This window comes from Nanorana parkeri, unplaced genomic scaffold, assembly GCF_000935625.1.
Source record: "Nanorana parkeri isolate BGI_ZX_2015 unplaced genomic scaffold, ASM93562v1 scaffold384, whole genome shotgun sequence".
In the NCBI taxonomy this organism is placed as follows: Eukaryota; Metazoa; Chordata; class Amphibia; order Anura; family Dicroglossidae; genus Nanorana; species Nanorana parkeri.
In genome coordinates this window covers 901,681-922,929 of record NW_017306652.1, presented here as the reverse complement: position 1 = coordinate 922,929, position 21,249 = coordinate 901,681, and positions in this window count along the sequence as shown.

Below are 21,249 nucleotides of genomic sequence, written 5' to 3'. Positions count from 1 at the left end.
TGATGTTTAAAGCAGTAAAAAAGTAGATGTAAAACTATCGTTTAACGTGCACCACTCATTTCTTTCAAACAAACTACTGCATAGGTGTGGAGCAGTGAAAGTAGACTCTTGATGTATTCTGATTTGTGTATACAATGTTATTTTCCTTTATGGAATTGTAATTTCTAGAGGAATGCATGCATGCTTTAATTTCTAAAATATAGGTGCAGAGGGAACTGGGAAGGAGAGGGTGAGGAATCAGCTTCTCCACCACCACCCCTGATTCCTCACACTCTCCTTCCCAGTTCCCTCTGCACCTATATTTTAGAAATTAAAGCATGCATGCATTCCTCTAGAAACCCAGGATCCCTGATGACCCTACTCTAGGAGTTGTCATTGACTATCTGAGCTGACAGAAAGTGGCTCATTGGCACTGGGAATCATTCAGCCCCAACAGGAAAAAGCACAATTTCTACAACGGACAGCATCCTAGAGAAGGTGCATAATGCAGTGCAAGAAGCTGAAGTTGGGCTTTAAGCACTACCTGTAATTTGCCACAACTCAGTTTTTATTGCCTGCTACAATTGAAGCTCCAAGGGCTTAAATTGTAAAAAAGTTGTGTCACTCGCAATGATTTTCCAATAGATAATGTCCCATGAAGTACAAATAATTATGTGCCATGATGCCTAAAAAATAATGTCCCACAATATAAAAAAAATCCCAAGGTCCAAAAAATTACGTTTTATGAAGTTAATATCCAATGATGATACTCTTCTGCTGATAGTTCGTTGCTAATAACAGAATCCCCGGTTTCTGCTGCTGAACGTCAACAAACTGTCCGGGGATCCCAGATGACGTCAGTCAAATATGGCCAGGCTGCACAGCCTCATTGGTTGCTTGCAATGATATCAGGTGGCCCAACCATATTTGCTCACTGACATCCCCTGTGGATGCCCACTAGCTGGAATACAATTTGAAACAGGCCACCAGGCAGTGGGATAGTGGTTGGTAGGATGCTGGTGGCAGCTGTCTAATACCAGTATTGGATAGATTGGGAAATCCTCCGCACACCTTGCAGCAATCAAGGCCTATGAAGACAATGGTGCTTGTAGTGATGAACACGGATGGCACAGTGCAGACACAATATAGGAAAAGGAATCACCAGCACTCAGCAGAATAATCCAAAATGTCCATTTATTGGACATAGGCGTCACACAATCACAAGAGCCAACGTTTTGAGACCACGCAGGGTCTCTTCATCAGGGCTTTATGCGTGGTCCGAAACGTTGGCTCTTGTGATTGTGTGAGGTCTATGTCCAATAAATGGACATGTTGGATTATTCTACTGAGTGCTGGTGATTCCTTTTCCTAATACCAGTATTGAACATTAACTGTGTAGGTCAGCATCATCAAATATTTTCTATATTAATTATACCATGATAGACTGGGGTGGGGTGGATGCTTTGTGACCACATTGTGTGGGTGATTAATGTCTAAAGGCTTCTGTAAATTTGTTGCATTCATTTCTTATTGGATGGCTACAAACTTCATTGGCACATAACAGTTGTCTATTTTTATCTGCCACAGATAGTAAGGGTGCAGGGACACAACTTTTTTGGGAAAACATTTTTTCTGCACTGCTGCTTTTTTGGTAATTGCTGGTATATGACAACAATTAACAGCTGGTTGTTGAAGTATTCAGCTCCCAGAACCTTTACTGTGGCCATATCTGTCTGTAAATATATATCTGTGGCCATATCTGTCCAGAAAATATATAATGCATTGGAATGTGCACACAATTTACGTGCCCCTTTTAAAGTATCACTTTAGTTTCACTTTCGCAGTCAAATTTGAGAAAACCCCTCTATATGTTTTTTTATGTGTTCATTTTCACACAGCATATTGAAAAATCACTTTAAAAAAAAAATCTTACCTTTTAGATGTTTTGTTAAATCAGGCAAGATGGCCGATTCCAGGTTTTTCTCAGCCCTTTCACAGTGGTCTGTACTAATGGAAAGACTTGGGACTGAAATTTGAGGATTGTGTTTATCTGATAAGCATCATTATTATACAATAGGCAAGCTACCTTAGACCCCCCACCCCTCACGGCCCCTCCTAACATTTCAAAGAAATAGAAGCTAGAAGAAATTTTAAACCTTAAAACCTTAACCCATGTAAAATCAATGTAAACTGCAAAAAGCATTTTAAATTTTTTTTTTAGCTGATGCTATGTGAATGGGAACATGTAACAAATATAAAATTGGTGTTATCCCAATTTGGCTGCGACCGTGGAAATACACTTTATGTATATATTGCTGCAGATATGTGTGCACATACCAGTGAATATGTGTGGTTCAAATAGTTCAAAATAGCAGTGTCATCCTGGTGCAGCAATGCATAGCACATAAAAGTGCAGATGGTTGTGTGGTTGTAGATGCATGATGTTGGATTGTCATTAAGGGGTTAACAGGTTTATGAAAGTTAAGGCATAGTGCGAGGAAAACGGTATATTAAATATGATTTTATGATGTGATGTATAGCCACCATATTACTTGAAGATTCCTTATCTAACACACCCCAAGACATACAGTAAACATTCCTGATAAAAGATCCAATACCTACTATTATTGTTTTACTACTCATAAACTATGAGAATGAATGCACTGTATGCGTAAAGTAAAATATGAGAAATCACAGGCTCAAAAACTTCTAGTGATCCACTTGGCCTTTGAGCACAATCAGGGTATCTCTTGATGATTATCTAGCTTCACCACAGGAGTATGGTACCCCATCTATATTGTGCATCTTGCTGCATTCATAAGTACCAGGGATAGTTCAATAATGTTATACATCAAAAGTTTATCTATGTACCATGTGCTAGACACTACAGGAAATGTGTAATGTGTGACAAAGTAAAGGTGTTTCAGTTCATGTGTTACTTCCAACTCAGTGCTATGTGTTCCTGCGGCTTTGGCAAATCAGGGAATGTTTCTATGGCAACATCACATGATTTTCTGAAAAGCCTTCGGCTGCATCATACAACACTATACCACAAGTTTTTCTCTACATTTCAAATTAGAATACATGCATACAAATATAATGCTGGCATGCTTTGACATTTATGCAGTAAGCAATATCAATTCGTTTTCTAAACCTAGGAATACCCAGCTTCAGGTAAGGTTTACCCATGCATACAATAAAGACCACAGGATCTGGCCAGCAAAGGAAAAGTTCATAATTACCACTGGACTTTGTGATGTAAAGTTGGTCATACACCAGTAGAATGTTGTTAGTTTTTGAATCATTCATTAATTTTTATAATAGTTAGTGAGGTCAAATTGATTGTTTTTGACCGCAGTGATGAAAGAAAATCAAAAGGAGTGAACGAAATTCTAAAAGTGAATGTGGTTTTCATTACGCAAACTCCAATTTATTGCAAAATTGCATGCTAAAATCAAACAGATTTTTAAGCGACATTCTACAAGTCTCTGAAGGCATTATTAAGGGGGTTATGCACTTAGCTGCTGAAGGCAGCCGAGTGAATAACCGAGCCGGAGTTAATTGAGCCAAACGCTGTTCGGCTATTCACTTCAGCCTTGTACGGCTGGTTTCAACCATACATCGGCTAAAATCAGCCGTACATCGGCTGCCTTCGGCTGAGCCAAAGTGCAGAAGTAGTTCTACTCTGCCAATCCAACATCTGGATCGGCTGAGCAAAAGCTCTGGCAGCTCACTCGCTGCCGTTCGCCCCTGTTCTCATATTGGCCGAACGGCAGTGAGTGAATAGCCGAATGCCACCGAACGACATTGGGCTCGGCTTTTCTGCTCGCTACCTCCAAGGTAGAGAGCAGAATAGAAAAAAAAGTTGAATAAATGAAAAGAAATTATCTAAAAAATGTTAAAAAAAATAGGAAAATTAAAAAGAAATTAAAATATTTTAAAGTACGGTAAAGAAAAAAATAAAATAAAAATTAATTTTAAAAAAAGATGCATGCCAACCCGACCGCACACAACGAACTCCCGCCGCATAATGTCAAATCTGACATTATGACACTCCGCCCCCAACTGTTTCCTATTGGCCAGCACCTGCCAGAGTCTTCTAGCAGGTCCCGGGCAATAAACAACAGCTGGGCGGAGCCGGCCATGACGTCACAACCGGCTCCGCCCAGTTGTTATTGTTTAATGACAGATCAGCATCCCCAAATCATTTGGGGATGCTGATCTGTCATTACAACTGGGCAGAGTGAGGCCGTGAGATGATGGCTGGCTCTGCCCCAGCTGTCATTTTGCATGTACAACGGTCGGCTTCGGGTGTCACTATGTCGGCTTCGGGTGTCACTACGGCTCAGTCGAGCCGAAGCATATGGGTTCATCTCGGCTGAGCCGCTCGGCTGCCTTCGGCTGCTGTACGGGCTATAGTGAATAGCCCGTACAGCAGCCCTTCGGTTTGACTGAACCGAAGGGCTCCAGCAGCCGAAGGATCAGCCAAAGCTACGGCTGGATGCTTCGGCTCATCAACTCTCCAAATGCTTTGATGAGAATGTATGTATGAATGTACGTATGTACAAAAAAAAATACCAGTGTATGGCTGGCTTTAAGTCCATTTTTCCCTGTAAACTAGCTAGTGCTATAAAACAATATTGATTCCCCTGTTTTGACTATAAATCTGCTTTACACAGGCACTTAACCTAAAATAAGGGGTCTCAGGTTTGTGGTAAGACTGAATAGTCTGTGGCCTAGGTAGCACAAAAGTGTGATCTTGCTGAACAAATTTTAACACTTAGGTGTGTATTTATAAACAATTCCTGGCCCTGCAAATCTCTGTGCTCATCAACTCCATCTGGTGGCCATATTGCAGTATTACAAGATGACATTCTAAAATACATTCGAATTATAAAGCAAATATAACAAGAATGTTTATTTTGTGCATTTATTTGCACGGCATGAACATTCGCAGAGCTTCACAGGGCCAATACAGCATCACTGAGCAAAAATTTATTCCTTTACTATGTCAAACATTATAGTTGTAAAACAGTTGGAAATGGTTGAAGACCTATCAGGTTATTCGGTAAAGAATATTGGGGAACCTCCATAGGGTACTACTGTATAAAAATAGGTTGAGCACAGAGGAGTACTGTCTGAAAATACAGACTAAAGCTAAATGTATTACCATCATGATTACATAAATGAAAAAGGTATGCAGCACTTTTTTCTATATCATTAGTACAGATTCTTCTATCGTTTGTGCCGCAAATGTATTCAGAAACATATTATTTTATTATGACTGGTCGGGCTTTTCCCAATGATTTTGGCTTAACAAAATAGATTTTCTGTTAAGTGTTAAATTATTCAAAAAAGTCAGATATTTACATTTTTAAATGATTACAATATGCCATACCTTGAAAATCTCCTTTTTTTGTTAATTGCAGCTTCAGGATATTATTATTGAAGGAAAATAAGAACAGAGTATTAATCAGTAAAATGAACCAAGATAGTAGTCAGCCAAAGTACACTGAGTCATATCTACTGCATCTGTGTGTTCATACTGTAATAAAAATATTCCATAGACTAACCTGAATAACCTGCATAAAGCACATGTTGGGAATTATGTTTTTATACACCAGACAACAACATGCAGAGATCCAGGAAAGGTTGTCAAGGTTCACGATAGGTGTAGTGAGTTTTATCTACTATTTATTTTATTCGTTAACAAAAAAGAAAAACATAACTAACCTAACTTACAACAACCTGGTATTGTTTTTATACTCAAAAATAGTTGCTAATTCAAGAACACATTCTTGGCTGTTTTAAGATGTAACATATACCTTTAAGAAGACTGAGGTACCCAGATACAAGGACTTAAGGGTCAGTTCACCCAAACTGTTATTTCATTTTTGTTAGATGCTGGAGAGTTAAGCATTCTGACTATTTTTTTTTGTATGGGGAACTCTATTGCTGAGGTCTCTGCGCTTGAGTTCTATAGCGAGGTTCCACTGGTAACTAAAATATCACTTTTGGGGTTGGGACTGCCCTTTAAGTTTTTTTTATTTTTTACCCATACTGTATAATCTGTAGAGAGGTGTAATCTTCATGAAACCCGATTGGTGGAGAGGTGGAGGGTTCCAGAATGCAAAGCAGGTACATAGCAGAAAAAATCATCATGTAATAGAACTGCCACATATGCACCTTCTTTGCTATTGGCAACCAAAAGGATTTTTAAAATATGAACACTAAGGGGTATAACTATAAACATATACATAGTTATTTATCCAGCAAAACAGCTTGTACATTTGTTCTGTGTGTTCTGTGTAACCAGCATTCGCTCAGTTTTAAGGATTTCTTGAACAGTGTATAAGGCTGTGGCTGTTGTGTGAATAGAGCAAAATCAAATGTTCTCTAGGTTTTTGTTATCTTCTGGTTGAAGGATCTTAAACTATTGTCAACAGGCATTTTCTCTTCTGATGGAATGTCCTCAGGCTATGGTGGAATGCACTTAGGCTATTGTTTTAGTTTTTTTTTTCTTCTGGTTAGATGTTTTCATGTATTGAGGAATGTTACATTCATCCTGCAAATCTACCCTTTCCCTGCCACTGACGTAAGGCCTACGGTGGAACACAATTCTTGAAGATGGCCAGCTCAGTAAGCCTTACATTGGTGGCTTTTACTGCTCTGCTGATAATAGCTGGTATCAGCGGTTGACAAGCTCCCCCCGCCGGCACCGCTGCTGCCAGCCGCCTCAGTCTGCAGCCTCTCCTCCCACCTCCAGACTGGGATCTATTTCTCCACAGATTCCCGCTTCTCTCCCCCATCTGTTTGGGCTGAGGCAGCAGGAGGAGAAGGAGGGAGTGCTGCACAAGCACTTAGGAGATCAGAGCCTCCGGCTGTCAAATCCATAGATCCATAGCTCTGCGTCGGTGTGCGGGTCGGATGGCCGAGCAGAGCATCAGTAAATATTTGTGATATTTCTGATTCTCTGTGTGCAGCACAAACACTGGAGTGATCAGCTGAGCACTCCAGTGTTTGTAAACAACTTGGGACACAGAGTACTACATGTCCCCAGTTAAGAATGAACAGGAAGTACTTTACATCACTTCCTGTTCATTCATGAGTTTCTCAATAGGTGGAAGCTTCAGTATAGAAGCTTTTACCCATTCATGACTGGATGATAGTAAATGTTTTACTATCACCAGTTATAAATGGGAAGCTTTCCATTCATTGAGTGCTGAGACTGCAGAAAAAGAGATTAACCTCCCTTGCGGTCTGATTATTTATTTTTTTTTCCTTTTTTTTCTAATTTTTTTCCTTTCAGATCTCCCGGTTCCGCCTCCCTGCGACGCAGATGCTCGCAAGGGACGGATGCCGGGGCATCGGCCGGAGGACACAGCGAGGATCGTGGACAAGGTAAGAGACTACAGTGTAATCCGTGTGTGGCTCGGGGTTACCGATTTTGGTAATGAAAATTAACCCTGAGCCACACTCGGGATTACCGCCGGGGCAGTTAAGGACTCTGTGTGCTCAATTTCTTTTTCTATTTAAAAAAAAAAATTACCGGGGTCAGTTTAGACCCCTGATATTTCCCTGTAGCCCCCCAACATTAAAAAATAAATAAAACACAACCCCTCCCCCCACACACATATTAAACATGTGTAACAGTGTGCACCATATAGTGGTGTACGCCATGCACATGCGCTGTGGTGTGTTGTTAGAACACATCACAGTGCTTGGTTTTTTCTTTTCAGAATATCATTAATTTAACGATGGCAGCGTGTGGCAAAGCGTTGTGACGCATTGCCATGTGTTGTGATAGGCTGTGTTGCGATTAAATGTACGCCTGTATCATTTTATCACAACACACACGCCAACACAGCTCACAAACGATTTTTAAAATAAGTTGCTTATTTACAGATTTGCATTCCTTCATTTTTTTTAACTGTTTTGCAAAAAGGCGCAATATAAGATTTACAAATATTTGTTATTTATTAACTCAAAACAGTTTTATCTTTTAGATTTAGTCAGAAAAATATTTTTTGTGCACTGATACTGATTTTAGAGTGCTTTTACTAATTGAATTGTGTATTTTTATCGGTTTAATATTAATTTGATAATCATTTGTAGGACCTACAAAATTAGTAGCACCATCTTTTTATTCTACCGAATCTGTGCCCTCAGAAAATATATGGTTTGGAGGGTCTATTACAAACACTAGCAAAGCAACAGTAGAAAATCAAAACGATGGAAAAAAAAATGCAAAAATGGTGTGGCCAGCTGAGGTTAAAAGCCTTCAGGAGGGCTTGGCAGCGAAAGGGTTAAATATCAGAAAATAATATTTCACACATTTTAAAAACATTCTTCAGGGTAATATTCATGACTTTTTGAGCAAATGCTCATATGGTACATTTGCATGGCAATTTTTTATAAATAGTGTAAAAGCATTCCATGGTTTTACAAAGGCAAGGACATTATTTATTTGTATGGCTATTGATAGATATTTAGTTATCCCCATAATCCAAATTGCTTTACAGAGAACTGTATGTATTAGACTGTAAGCTCCCACATGCAGGGCCCTCCTTACCATCTTGTCTTGATTTGTATTGTGACTGTAATGGCTTCCTTATTTTGTAAAGTGCTGCACACACTATTGGCACAATATAAATCCTGAAAATTAATAATAATAATAATAATAATAATAATAATAATAACTTTTACATCTTTGCCTGCCCTCAGAAAATGTTGCAGTCGAATGCATGAGGAAGCCTGGTCATACACCACCATCCAGGTAAAATATATAATTTTCCTGGACCTGAATGGTAAATCATGCCCATAGTCTTTACATTATTGTGGAGCAATTGCCAAAAAGAGTTCACAATTTTTAATTGTGTATTTTCCTGGATGAGCTTTCTTTACTGACGTCTCTGAAGCAGTAACATGTCTCTATGTTAGCCAATGGCAGGTACAAGAAAATAAAAATATAAGCAAAACATTTTATTAGCTAATTGGCTGAATGAATATCTTTCAGCAGCACACCTTCTTTATGCATTTAAAAATTCTTAATTAATCCTCAGTCATCATTTATATATTGGCACATCAGCACCCTGTTTTCTCTGTGTGGTCAATGACTGATGTGTGACTGTGATGAATCTCCAGAGCAAAAGACGTTGCTCAATTGTGATATGTGTGAATGTGATACAAAGTGTTCCAGTTTTCCGGCATATCCCAGAAACCACGTTCAAAAGTGTTCTATTACTTTTATTTGTATCTAGATCTTAACGGAGAACTATGAGGCAAGTGATTTACACTCATCCTCATAGTAAGAGCCGATGTGTGACATTGAAACTGTCACACGTCGGCTCTATTGATCGGGAAGTGAGTGACATACCGTTGCTCGCTCACTTCCCGATCATCTCCCTGCAGAGAACTGTGACTGTCAGTCACCACTCCCCGCAGGGATTCCCCCCTCCCCTCTCCAATCCTCCATTGCTGACTGGAGAAATAGACAGAGGAGATCCCCAGAGCTCACTGTTAATCAGCCAGCTGGGTGGATCTCGACAGTATTGTCGGGATCTATCCCGGCTGCAGTGCTCTCAGTATATAGCGAGCAATAGCTCACTTTATACTGAGCTTTGGGTCAGGGGAGGAGGTTAGTATATGTCCTCCTGTGGCCCTAACGAGAAATATAGCATACAAAATTTACCCTATAGTTCTCTTTTAACATTATTTATCAAAGTATGGGAGAAAAGAATTGTATTAGATTGTTTGTGTAGTCCCCAGGGCTGTATTTATGTTTCCTGTTCTCCTGGGTAAACTATCTTGTGATGTCCCCCCCCTCTTACTCAAAACAAGTGTCAAGCCTTAGTATTACACTAACATAACTACAGTATAACTGTTGACTAAAATTGTAGCATAAAATATTGCTTTACTCTGCTAGCAGATCAGTTTTAGGTGTAGGAACCTGAAGCACACATAAACAACTCCACCCACAAATAAACAACTTTAGTACACAATAAACAACTCCACCCACAAATAAACCCAGAAAGAGATAACAACAATGAAGGCCTATCTGATCTGCTCTGGCAGGAAATCTGGTACCTGTTATTATAGAAGGGCATGTATATTGCATTTAGCTGCATGGTGCGTGGCTGAGTACAGCCACTGGCATTTATCCTGGGCCTATGTTGGCTCTGCAGCAACCCTACCAAAGCTCTCCCCCTCCACCCCCTGGTTGTCTCATAGCAGTAATTTGTATTCTTCCTTTCAGTCTCCTGTAAAGTAAAAAAAATCTTTTGTGGAACCAGATAATTTATCTGAGACACTTTTTTCTTTGGACATTTTGATCACTGAGTGGTAATTGTATGGCAGATTGTTTAAAAATGTAGTATATTCAAAAAGAGAAGGAAGATAAAATGCAGAAACCTTATTATTACTTTGAGAAAGCCTTTACTGAGAATGTTTCCTGCTTAATCGACAGAGACAGCTGTGTAATGGTATTTAAGAAGCCCTGCTTAAAAGGAAGATTCATATTAAAATAAAAACTGCCCAACCACCCTCCCTAGTCCCATAACCTATTTAAACACCCCCCCCCTCCCCGCACACACACACACACACACACATGACTTTTCACCTCTTTCTGATGCTGACCAGTGTTTACAGACCTGCTGCAAATATCTTGTCCTGTGCTGTCTACACCAGTGCAGTACCAACCCAAAGACTTGAATGGGGCCTTACTTCAGTGGTAAGGGTATGGTTCATTCAAGTCTATAGGAAATTACTGCTCAGGCATGGGCAGTGGGGGAAACATTTCTGCACTGATGCACAACTGTTGGATGGAGGTAAGTAGGCACCTGGGTAGGGGGGTTAGTTTGGAATAGGTTAGGAGACCAGGGAGTGTGAGCGGAGTTTTTATTTTGATGTAAACCTGTTCTTTACAAAACTTAACTTATAAGAACCCAATTAATATTGTGAAAACCCTCTAATGGTAACAAACTGTAATACCCATTCTGTCTCTGAGATGTGTATTGTTGTAAACTATAAAAAAACATTGAAACTAAAGATGTTGTTGGTGTTAACCTAGGAGTGGACAGTCTTCATCCTATTAATACTTTCAGCAAACACAGCATGTATAATATACAACCCTGGTTTTGTTTTACCAGTGCTGATTCAATTCACCAAAAGAAAACACGGCATCATTTAAATAATAATATTTTGTCAGAATTAGAGTGATTGAGCCCATGATTTGAATTGTTTTAGGTCAATGGTATTTGGCTTTAAAGTTCAATTTTGCTAACTCTATTAGCTAGCTTCTTTCTGCTTCAAGTGATTGATATTTTTCATGGTCGTGTGTTTTGTGCATAAAGACTTTGCTTTAATAGGTGACACTTTTCAGGCACTTCCTGCTGGCACTGTTGAATTCTCTGAAGGGGACATTGTTAATTGACTTTCCTCTACTTCTATTATATGTCATGGCACTATTAGGGTATATATAAGGGACTTTCTGATAACATTATTATTGCCTGTCATTCCTACTTCTTTCTATTCTTTACAACTGATGGATTTACTGGATGGCTAAATTATAACCTTTCAAACCGGAAAAAGTAATGATCCACAGCTCCTCGAATATACAGATTCAGGTGACAGATAACTATTTTTGGTTCGGGATGCTGAATTTCGGCAAATTTAAATATTGCCAGTTTGGCTAACCCCTTATTTCCTCTAATCTGCTTCTTACTATCTTGTCTTCATCCATGCAGTGTACTCACAACTCATGCTCTGCCTAACAAGTCTAATGAAGCATGGGTAAAATCATTTTCCAGCATGACATGACATCACTTATGCTAAGGCAAACATGCATAGTTATACAATATAGCTGTATGGAAAGTAATACATTGTGCATACTATGTACAATGTATATCAAGTGCTTGCTCTTAGGTGATTTTAATGGATTTGTAAAGCCTTAAGTTTTTATTATTGATGACTTTTCTCAATATTTAAATTGGAATTACCTTCTAGTCTTACATGCATGGTGCTATATATATATATTTTTTTTAGCTTCATTTCCTGATTGACTTTTATAGTAGAAAGGTGTATTGTTTAGGTCACATACCTTTTTTAACTTTCATTTTGTATCTTTTAATGAGTTAATTTTATATTTCTTATGAGGAGAGACTGATGACTGGAACAGACTGTCCAACCCCTAGGTCTGGTGTATGTTAGTCCTAATATACAGTAGATCTGACCACTAGCCTTGTTTTGGGTCTGGTATAAACTGGTTCTGATATAGATTGTGCCTTGTTTTACACGTATCCAATTAGCGTTTCAGTGTATATAAGGAGACTCGTTTTTTGAATAAAGCAGAAATATCTTGATGACTGACACCGGTGAGTCTGTTGTCTTTATTTCTCAATACAGCTGTATTCTACTGGTATAATTGTCTAACTGATTAATACGAGGCTAATTTCTAAGACACTTTCTCCCTCATTCATGGACCTCCAGTTTGAGATTAGAATATGTGATTTAGTGTGGAATCCTCTATTATTTTGAAGAAGAGCATGTAGGGGATTGTGAGGTACAATTCCTCGCCTGGTATAATAGGTAACCGTTATTCATCCTAACTAGGACCTCTAATCTCCCAAATTGTGACCTTAACACCTAATCCACCAAACTATCTTTAAAAAAATTAACCTTATCTTTTCCTATATAAAGCAAGCTAAAATGTTCACTTAACTCCCCACTGTCCAGCAGCACATATTCACCCTTGCTTTCATGTCTCTCAGTTTGGCTGCCAGGAGCAAAGTGAATGGGTACATTCGGCCAGGCACATCATGGCGCAGAACTACATATTTCAGAGTTCATGACGTCTGCTCTTTTCTAAGTATGCCTTAAAAATACTTCTTCTTGATAATGGCATGGTAAACCTTTTTTCTTTTATAATTTATCACAGTCAGACATGTTTAAATTCAGATGCCATGTTTTCTTTTGAATTACTTGCTAGCATTATGGTACGGGAGGTCATGCAGGACAGAACAAGATGGGATTAAAAAAGTCATCCAGGTACAGGCCAGAAGGTACAAACAATATCATTATAATGGACTCCCTTGTTTGTATTTGATATTTTGTATTAAAGCTTCAATTACATCCCCAAATGTATATGTCAAACTGATCTTAATAATTACCTCAATAATTAATGGTAGTAGCTCCGACAGTTATTACTAAGATTATTACTGACAAACATGTAACACTCCTGAAATTCTGGAAAATTGCTAATATAAACTGGGTGATTGAGTGATGAAGTGTAAATTATGGGTGACTCCTGGCACTCTTGGGTGACTTGACACACCCTCCTTTTCTCTCTTGGGTGACTTGACACACCGGCTTTTTCTCTCCAAGCCCACTGCCTTGGGGCAAATAAAAAACTTACAACAGCCTCTAAGCATAGCTATTGTTAGATGGGATTGCCAATGCGATTACATGGATCATTCTGAATAAGATTTAGAAATGTCTGTAAGGGTCAATGGCCGTATTAAACAATAATGTCTGATGAACCTTGCTAAAGTAACCTTATTAGTAAGATGATTGGTGGCTTTTCTGTATATGACAAGAAAGTAAATGAAATGCTCTATAACATCTAACCATACAACATATTAACTTATTTCCCAACTTTTGCTGATTATGATATTCAACAATTGCACCTATTGCTAAATGTATGGCTAGAGTGTAATGGTTATTTCAGTTAAACCAGACCCACTGTTAAGTTAAATATTTGGCATCATGGATAGTATCTTAACCACTTTAGAATTAGTAGTTGTTTACCCACTATGGCCAAAGAAAGTTTTACAATTCAGCTATGGGACAATTGATTTGAAAATAACTGTCATTACCTTTTTATTACCATTACCTTTTTATATAAAAAAAATGATATTTATAATGTATTCTGAGAGACAAGCAAGTATTTTTGGTATTACAAGAGTTAGTTTTGTTTTTTAGTATTTTTAAAGCAAAAAGAAGACAGCATAATACAAATAATTTAAAACATAATTATTGTTTTTATTCAAAATGATTTAGATATAGCTGACCTTTTTTTTAATGTATACCTAAAATAAACATGAAAAAGGCTTAGATATTTATCTGATAGCTTTTATTTGGTCAAGTTATTAGTGATATGCATCAATGCAGTGAAATACCTACAGGCAACTCTTCCTACTTAGATAAGTTCTAGCTAATTTGGGAACCCTGGTTTAAGTCACATTTCAACCCAAGCATAGGCTAATCTGCCTTACCCTCTCTGTGGCGGTATAGTGTGGGACATCTATGGACTCAAGTTTTTTAAGGAATAGGAAGTAGGTATAATGTCATATGCTCTCTTGGGTAATTCTGGCAGTAGAGGATCAGTCTCTGAACAGTGTACAGTATACTCATTTTGGTTCAGTGTTTTGGTTATGAACAGTTTGGTTATGGCTTTATTGTACTGCATTGACACACCTGAAAAAAATCTGAGCTGGTCATTTAATAGTGACAATTTTATTACAATAAATGTAAACAAGTTAATCTGCGCTTCTGGAGGGGGGTGATAATAAAGGAATAAATGAATTAAAATTAAATATGTGAATAAATTGTGAAAGAATAATTAAAACCCGAAGCTGCTCTGAAGAGGGATGAATCCTAATATGATCGGAAAAAAGCAAAGCGCTAGGGGAAAAAATGTGCAAAGGAGCGAAGGGTAGGTGTTCGGGCAAAAACCGATTTGTAAACCTGTTAGGTGTATAGCTGTATAAAAACCAAACTAGAACACTATAAATAAATAGAGAGGCTCCAACCGTATAAGTTATACAATTAAAATCAAAAAGTCAAGTCCAATAGATTATATAGTTAATAAGTGCTAATAAACATCAAAAAATCAAAAAACGTGTCCAAATAGGTAAAATAATCCGGTGAACGGTGAACTCCGTGTGAAAGAATGCAAATATACAAAGATAGCAAAGTGCTTGAAGATGATCCGAACAGCCCCTCTCGGGTGGGTACTCACCAAAGGGAAGTTGAAAGAAAGCTCGTAGCGAGTGGTGGCGTGGTTAGACTTGAGCATAGAAGACTTCTCTGCGAGTCCCGGCTGCCGAAACACTTGATTTTCCCCTCTATGCCGCTGGCTGCATCTCAGGGATGAGGAGTCCAATCCTTTCGGATGGAGTGTTACCAAAGTGCTTTGCCGTATGTCCCGCAGATTTTTAAAGATGAACAAAAGAGAGAACCTTCATAGCGTAATATATAAAGCCTTAAAAAGTTTTTTTATTCAAGAAATAGGCTTACAACGCAAAAAGGCAAAAAGAATTTTCGGCCAGCTAAAATCTTTTAGTTTTATTAAGATATTTAATCATGTTTTCTGATATTAACTGCTATTTTAAGGGATATTTGAAACGATCTGCTAAGTCTATATTTTAATTGTTCAGTGATGTGTCTGTTTTTAAGTTTTCGTTACGCTGCCGCCCAATTGGTTTACTTGGAATTGGGACCAATTAGCGGAGTGTATTTATATGATTCACCTCCTGTCTCTTGCATCCACTCCCCTTCTGAGGAAGTCACATGACGAAACGCGTCGAGGAGAGTAGATGCTGAGTTTACAGACACGAGGTTTTATGCTGGTTTTTGTGCTGATTTTAGCTGGCCGAAAATTCTTTTTGCCTTTTTGCCTTGTAAGCCTATTTCTTGAATAAAAAAACTTTTTAAGGCTTTATATATTACGCTATGAAGGTTCTCTCTTTTGTTCATCTTTAAAAATCTGCGGGACATACGGCAAAGCACTTTGGTAACACTCCATCCGAAAGGATTGGACTCCTCATCCCTGAGATGCAGCCAGCGGCATAGAGGGGAAAATCAAGTGTTTCGGCAGCCGGGACTCGCAGAGAAGTCTTCTATGCTCAAGTCTAACCACGCCACCACTCGCTACGAGCTTTCTTTCAACTTCCCTTTGGTGAGTACCCACCCGAGAGGGGCTTTTCGGATCATCTTCAAGCACTTTGCTATCTTTGTATATTTGCATTCTTTCACACGGAGTTCACCGTTCACCGGATTATTTTACCTATTTGGACACGTTTTTTGATTTTTTTGATGTTTATTACAATAAGGCTTGATATGGTGTTAAACAAAGAAAAAAAAAAGAATTAGTGTTATGTAAGTATCTGTAAAGCTGTATATATTGTATGTAGGAGTTCAGATATAGCACTGGTTTAATGTGATTTTGTAATATCACCAAACCCTTCTTGTCCTGGAGTTTTGTTAGAAAGCAGGTGTTCAATAGTAATTTCTATCTCTTCCTGTGTGACAGGAGAATTTAAATAATTATATTGTAACTTCAAGAATTTGCATAAGTATCTCTCAGAGTTTAGGTTTTTGTAGCAATCTTCAGTAATGGTAGCAATGCCATTCATTTAACTAGAGTGGAGCATTGTTCAGTGTGTGGATGTTTTTTAAAGATGAAATCTTGCCTAGACCTATGAGTAAAAGTGGCCAAAAGATTACCCATTTTATTAATTTATCTGTAGTATTTATATTATGTCTGATTTTGGAATTGTTGGCAAAAGAACAGTGGACATAATTGCAAAATGATGTGGTTTTTAAATATTTTTTTTTGGAGGAATCAGATAGATTTAATGTATGAGAGTAATTTGCTGAAGTGTGAAGTGAGGTAAAGTGATGTGAGCAGCTGGGTGGATCTCGCCAGTAATGTCAGGATCCGTCCCGGCTGCGGTGTCTCAGTATACCGCGAGCTGTAGCTGTAGTTTGTGTCCTCCCGTTACCCTTAGGAGAACTATGGGAAAAAGCCCTGACCCCATAGTTCTCCTTTAATACACCAAATTTTGTCTATTAAGAATCAGGATATTCTCTGTTAGGGCGGGTTTTAGGTTTTATTTTCGCAAATCATTGGAGTGAATTTTGATTGGCTCGCTCATCCCTTTCTCTAGCCATATATCTTATAATTGACTTGGCTTGTCAAAATGAAATACATTTTATCAAGCTGTTCTTACTTATTTAGAGCAGCATATTCATAAATTTGTATTTTTCTCACAACAGTTGGTTTCAGGAAATAAGTGAGTACAACAAGCTATCAAAAGTCGAAACTTAACATTGCAAACATGTACTCTGGGTGCAGAAATTTATCAGAGACGAAATTACTGCTATTTCTCTCATATCATGCTAATTGCAATATATTCTCCCTAAGGTATCCTTGAGCGTTTTATTAGCACTAATTTGAGAGATGCAAATGTATGTTTAAATGCTAACACTAAGAATAAAAAGATTCAGATACACTTTGACTGTGCTTGTTAAAATGAAAGCTCAGCCCTGTTCAATACAAAATATAATGAATGACATGCTAATGATTGATACAAATTTTGGTTTCTTAAAATAACATCTGGCTCATTTGACTGACACCTGATAAAAGTAATCAAGTTTTTTTTTTTTTAATAAGATCCAATAATTTTTAAAGCTGTCATTTTACAGAAAAGCATTTGCAAAAAAAGAAATTTTCTCTTCTAAAGAAGTGAGTTTATAAATGTAGCCTGTATTCACTTGACCTGCAGTATAATTACTTACAGAGTAATTATGATAATGAGCAAAGTGTCTAAATAAGACATTCTGTATACCATTGAAATGATGAAACTATAAAAAAAAATTACATAAGTGTATATGTTATTTGATAAGATTTCTAAAAAAAAAAACAAATTAAAGTTTTCTGAGTATTTTTTTTTCTTTTACTTTTTGTTTGGGGAAAGACAGCATAGGTCCCTTTTTGTTGCTACAGGCAATTCCTGACACACACACACACACACACACATACACGGATTCATTGGCATATAGATTAATTGTCATATAGATCTGCTATGTGCTACTACATTGTTTGTTAAATCATTTCCTTGTTTGCTTAAAGCCTCCTTCTATATACAGTATAAAGTATATTTATGTAATGGTTTTAAAGTGGACCTATAATAAAAATAATATAATAATATAAAGAAAGGTTAATTTTGCCTAAGAAGTACCCAGGAAAATCTACCTTTTGCCTTTAATTTATCCTGAAAATATTGCAACACTTGTGACTGTGCCTAGGTGTTCCTGTTCTATAGCCCCATAGCTGTGTATCTACAGTGTGAGATTATCTAATGCCTCTGACTGCTAGTCTCACCACATTTGGAGTGAGGTTGTATGATGATAATATGTGCAGGGATAGTGTTACTTCAAAGAAGAACTTCATGATTTTTTAAAATTAACCCTTGCAGTGGGGCAAAAATAAAGAGGATGTACTCACCCGATCCTTGGTCTCGCCTGGCTGTTAGACTGCATCTTCCCCCCGGGCTCCAGCCATTTAAGGACCCATGACTTCCTCACGTGTAATGCAGTCCATTAGACGTGAGGACACTGAAGGACATACCAAAGCCAGATATGAGGGGGAGAGAGGTGACCGATTACTGCTGCAGGACCAAGGATCGGTGAGTATTTCTTCCTTATTTTTACCCCAGACCAAAATGAGCATTTAACCATTGCAGTGCGGGAGTAGCACATGGTCCCTACCCATATGATCACATCCACACATAACACTTCAGAATTTTAATGCTCCTAGATATGTGTTAAATTGATATGCTTTACAATACACAAAATCTATGTTTATCTATTAATGGCTCTTGGGTGTATACAGTTATAGCCATAACTTAGCTATGACAAAAGGGCATGCAAGTAAAATTTGTTGAGTTGGTACTGCAATCAAGGAAACATTGCTAAAGTCAACTTACTATTAATATGAGTTTTGTATAATCCACTGCAGCTAAATTCAGTAGCTATGTGAGAAGCACCTCTAGTCACATGATATACAATAAGGGAACCTATCAATGTAGAAATAAGGGAGATGCTATGGCTGACTTCCTTTTCACAGGTAATCTGAAGCTGTCATATTTATTCTAGCTACACTGCTTGGTGAGTAATTGGGGTTGATTTACTGCAAATAGGCTGTTCACTTTGCAAAGGAATATGCACTTTGTAGGGGACGTTTCAACTTTGTTTAGTGAATGTGAGGAAGCTCTGCTGATGTGCTTTAGCCATTCATATGCAAGCAAACATGTTTTTTTATTTTCCTTGCACATGATTGGGTATTTTTTGCTAAGTGAAATTTCACCACATTCACCAAGCTAAAGGGAAACTTCCCCTGCAAAGTGCAAATTCCCTTCAAATGTGAACAGCTTATTTCCCTTTAATAAATCAACCTTATTGACCTGGAAGAGGTATGCAACAAAGTCAGAACTTGAAGTATTGAAGCAAGAAAGTCAAACTCCCTAAAATATCTAGCTGGCAGTGGCCACTTTCATATTTTCTCTGAACAGGTTTTCTTTAAATATATGTACCTTGCTCTAAGAAATAAGGTTTGAATTTGCTTGTATTTTACTTTGCAAAGCTAGCGTTAATTTATAAATTAAACTTTCTCAACATCGTACCCGCGTTTCATGGGTTAAAATAAATATCTGCACTGATTATCTCAGAATTGCATCCGAATCTTTTTTCTTGAACTGCTGGAACTTCTTTGAAGGTTTTTTTGTTCTTCTGCTAGTTACATTAATTAGTTTTATTACTCTGGATATAGCTGTCACTAGCACATTTAATTATACATGCCCTTTTGTACAATGAGAGATCCAATCACATTAAGGCTTTTATTATCACTAATATGTTATATAAGGATGCTCTGCACAAGAAACAGTTGTAACACTTTGTCCGTTCTATTTCAAACAGAGGTGCAGTAATTAAAAACATTACTTACAAGAAAACAATGACAGCGAATTCCAAAATTAAAAGTTTAACAATTAAATATTCAGTATTTAGTTTTTATTCCGGCAATTACCATTGAACTGTTTTATGAAACTGTTCGCACTTCTCGATTTTGCATACAGAGGTGATGCAGAGTGCATTATACTTCAACCTCTTGGGTAACTGCCCTAAATACTTTATATATGCTATTGTTTAGTTGCTTCTTGTGGTGTTGGGTCCCATCTGTACCAAAAATAATGCCAATTTTTACTTCTGTCATAATTTTTCACTTTCATATTTATTTTTGTTTACCCTGCAGTTCTAAACCCCACTGGAATTCAATATGCAGTTTACATATTATAATACTTTTGTTTAAAGCAAATCTTGCAAGATATTTCTGTGAAGGTTCTCATTTATCCAGGTCATGGTAATGCTGGTAGTAGTTAATGCCATTCAATTGGTCTTGTTTTATCAATATAAAAGTTACAAAATTGTGTTGGCCCCTTTTCTCAACTATAGCGATGCTCAGAGCTTTTTAAATAGAGACCCCAAACTTTAGTGGGACTGACTCAGATCTGATCCTGTTACAAGTGCCAATTTTGTAGGTTTTTAGGACCCCAAAATAAATACATACAATGTAATGAGCATTTGATGCAAAAAGCAAGTTACTTTCCTGAACATATGTGCACTCGGTGTCAACCCAAGGAAACTCTACTACATTAATGACTTTTAAAGGGATTGTACACATTGTGGCCTTATTTACTAAAGATCTAAAGCCTGTTGACTTAACAAAGTTCCCTTACTCTAGTGAATGAGTTGAAGCTGTGTTGACTTTAATCAACCAATCATGTACAAGCAAAATTAATTGTTTCAGTTCCCTTGCATGTGATTGGGTATTCTTTGTAAGGTGAATTTTCACCTATTTTTTTATGCTAAGTGAAAATTCCCTTGCAAAGTTAATTTGGTAAAAACCCACACTGTTATTTTTGAGTTTTGCTCCTACCAAAGTCAAAATGTGTCTATGTTACAGTTACACTCTATGTTGAGCACTAGGTGGCATCATATTGTTAAGAGTGCGGCTGGAGCCATTATAGCTCTTATTAGATGCATGCCTCCAGTGTCATGAATGCATTGAGATGCCAAGCATAAAAAGCACAAAAAAAGAATATTGAAATGTTGTCAGAGTCAATCTTTGCAGCTCCAGGACCTGCAAAACAAAAAAAGCCTGCTGCCTTGACAGAATATGGTGTTTGCTAGCATACACCTACCCAGCATCAACTTGGACAGTGTACATTTTTCAGCAAAAATAGAAAACAACATGCTATTCTGAAAGCAAAAGAAGAGGAAGAGGCAATACATTTTTTAGTGATACGGGAGACAAATAAATGATACATTTATCATCTGACCCCCAAAAGCATAGCCAATTGTTGAAAGATAGAAATTCTATAACAGAGTGCAAATTATAAGCATAACTCCCAAATGACCCTCACTGGGAAGAAA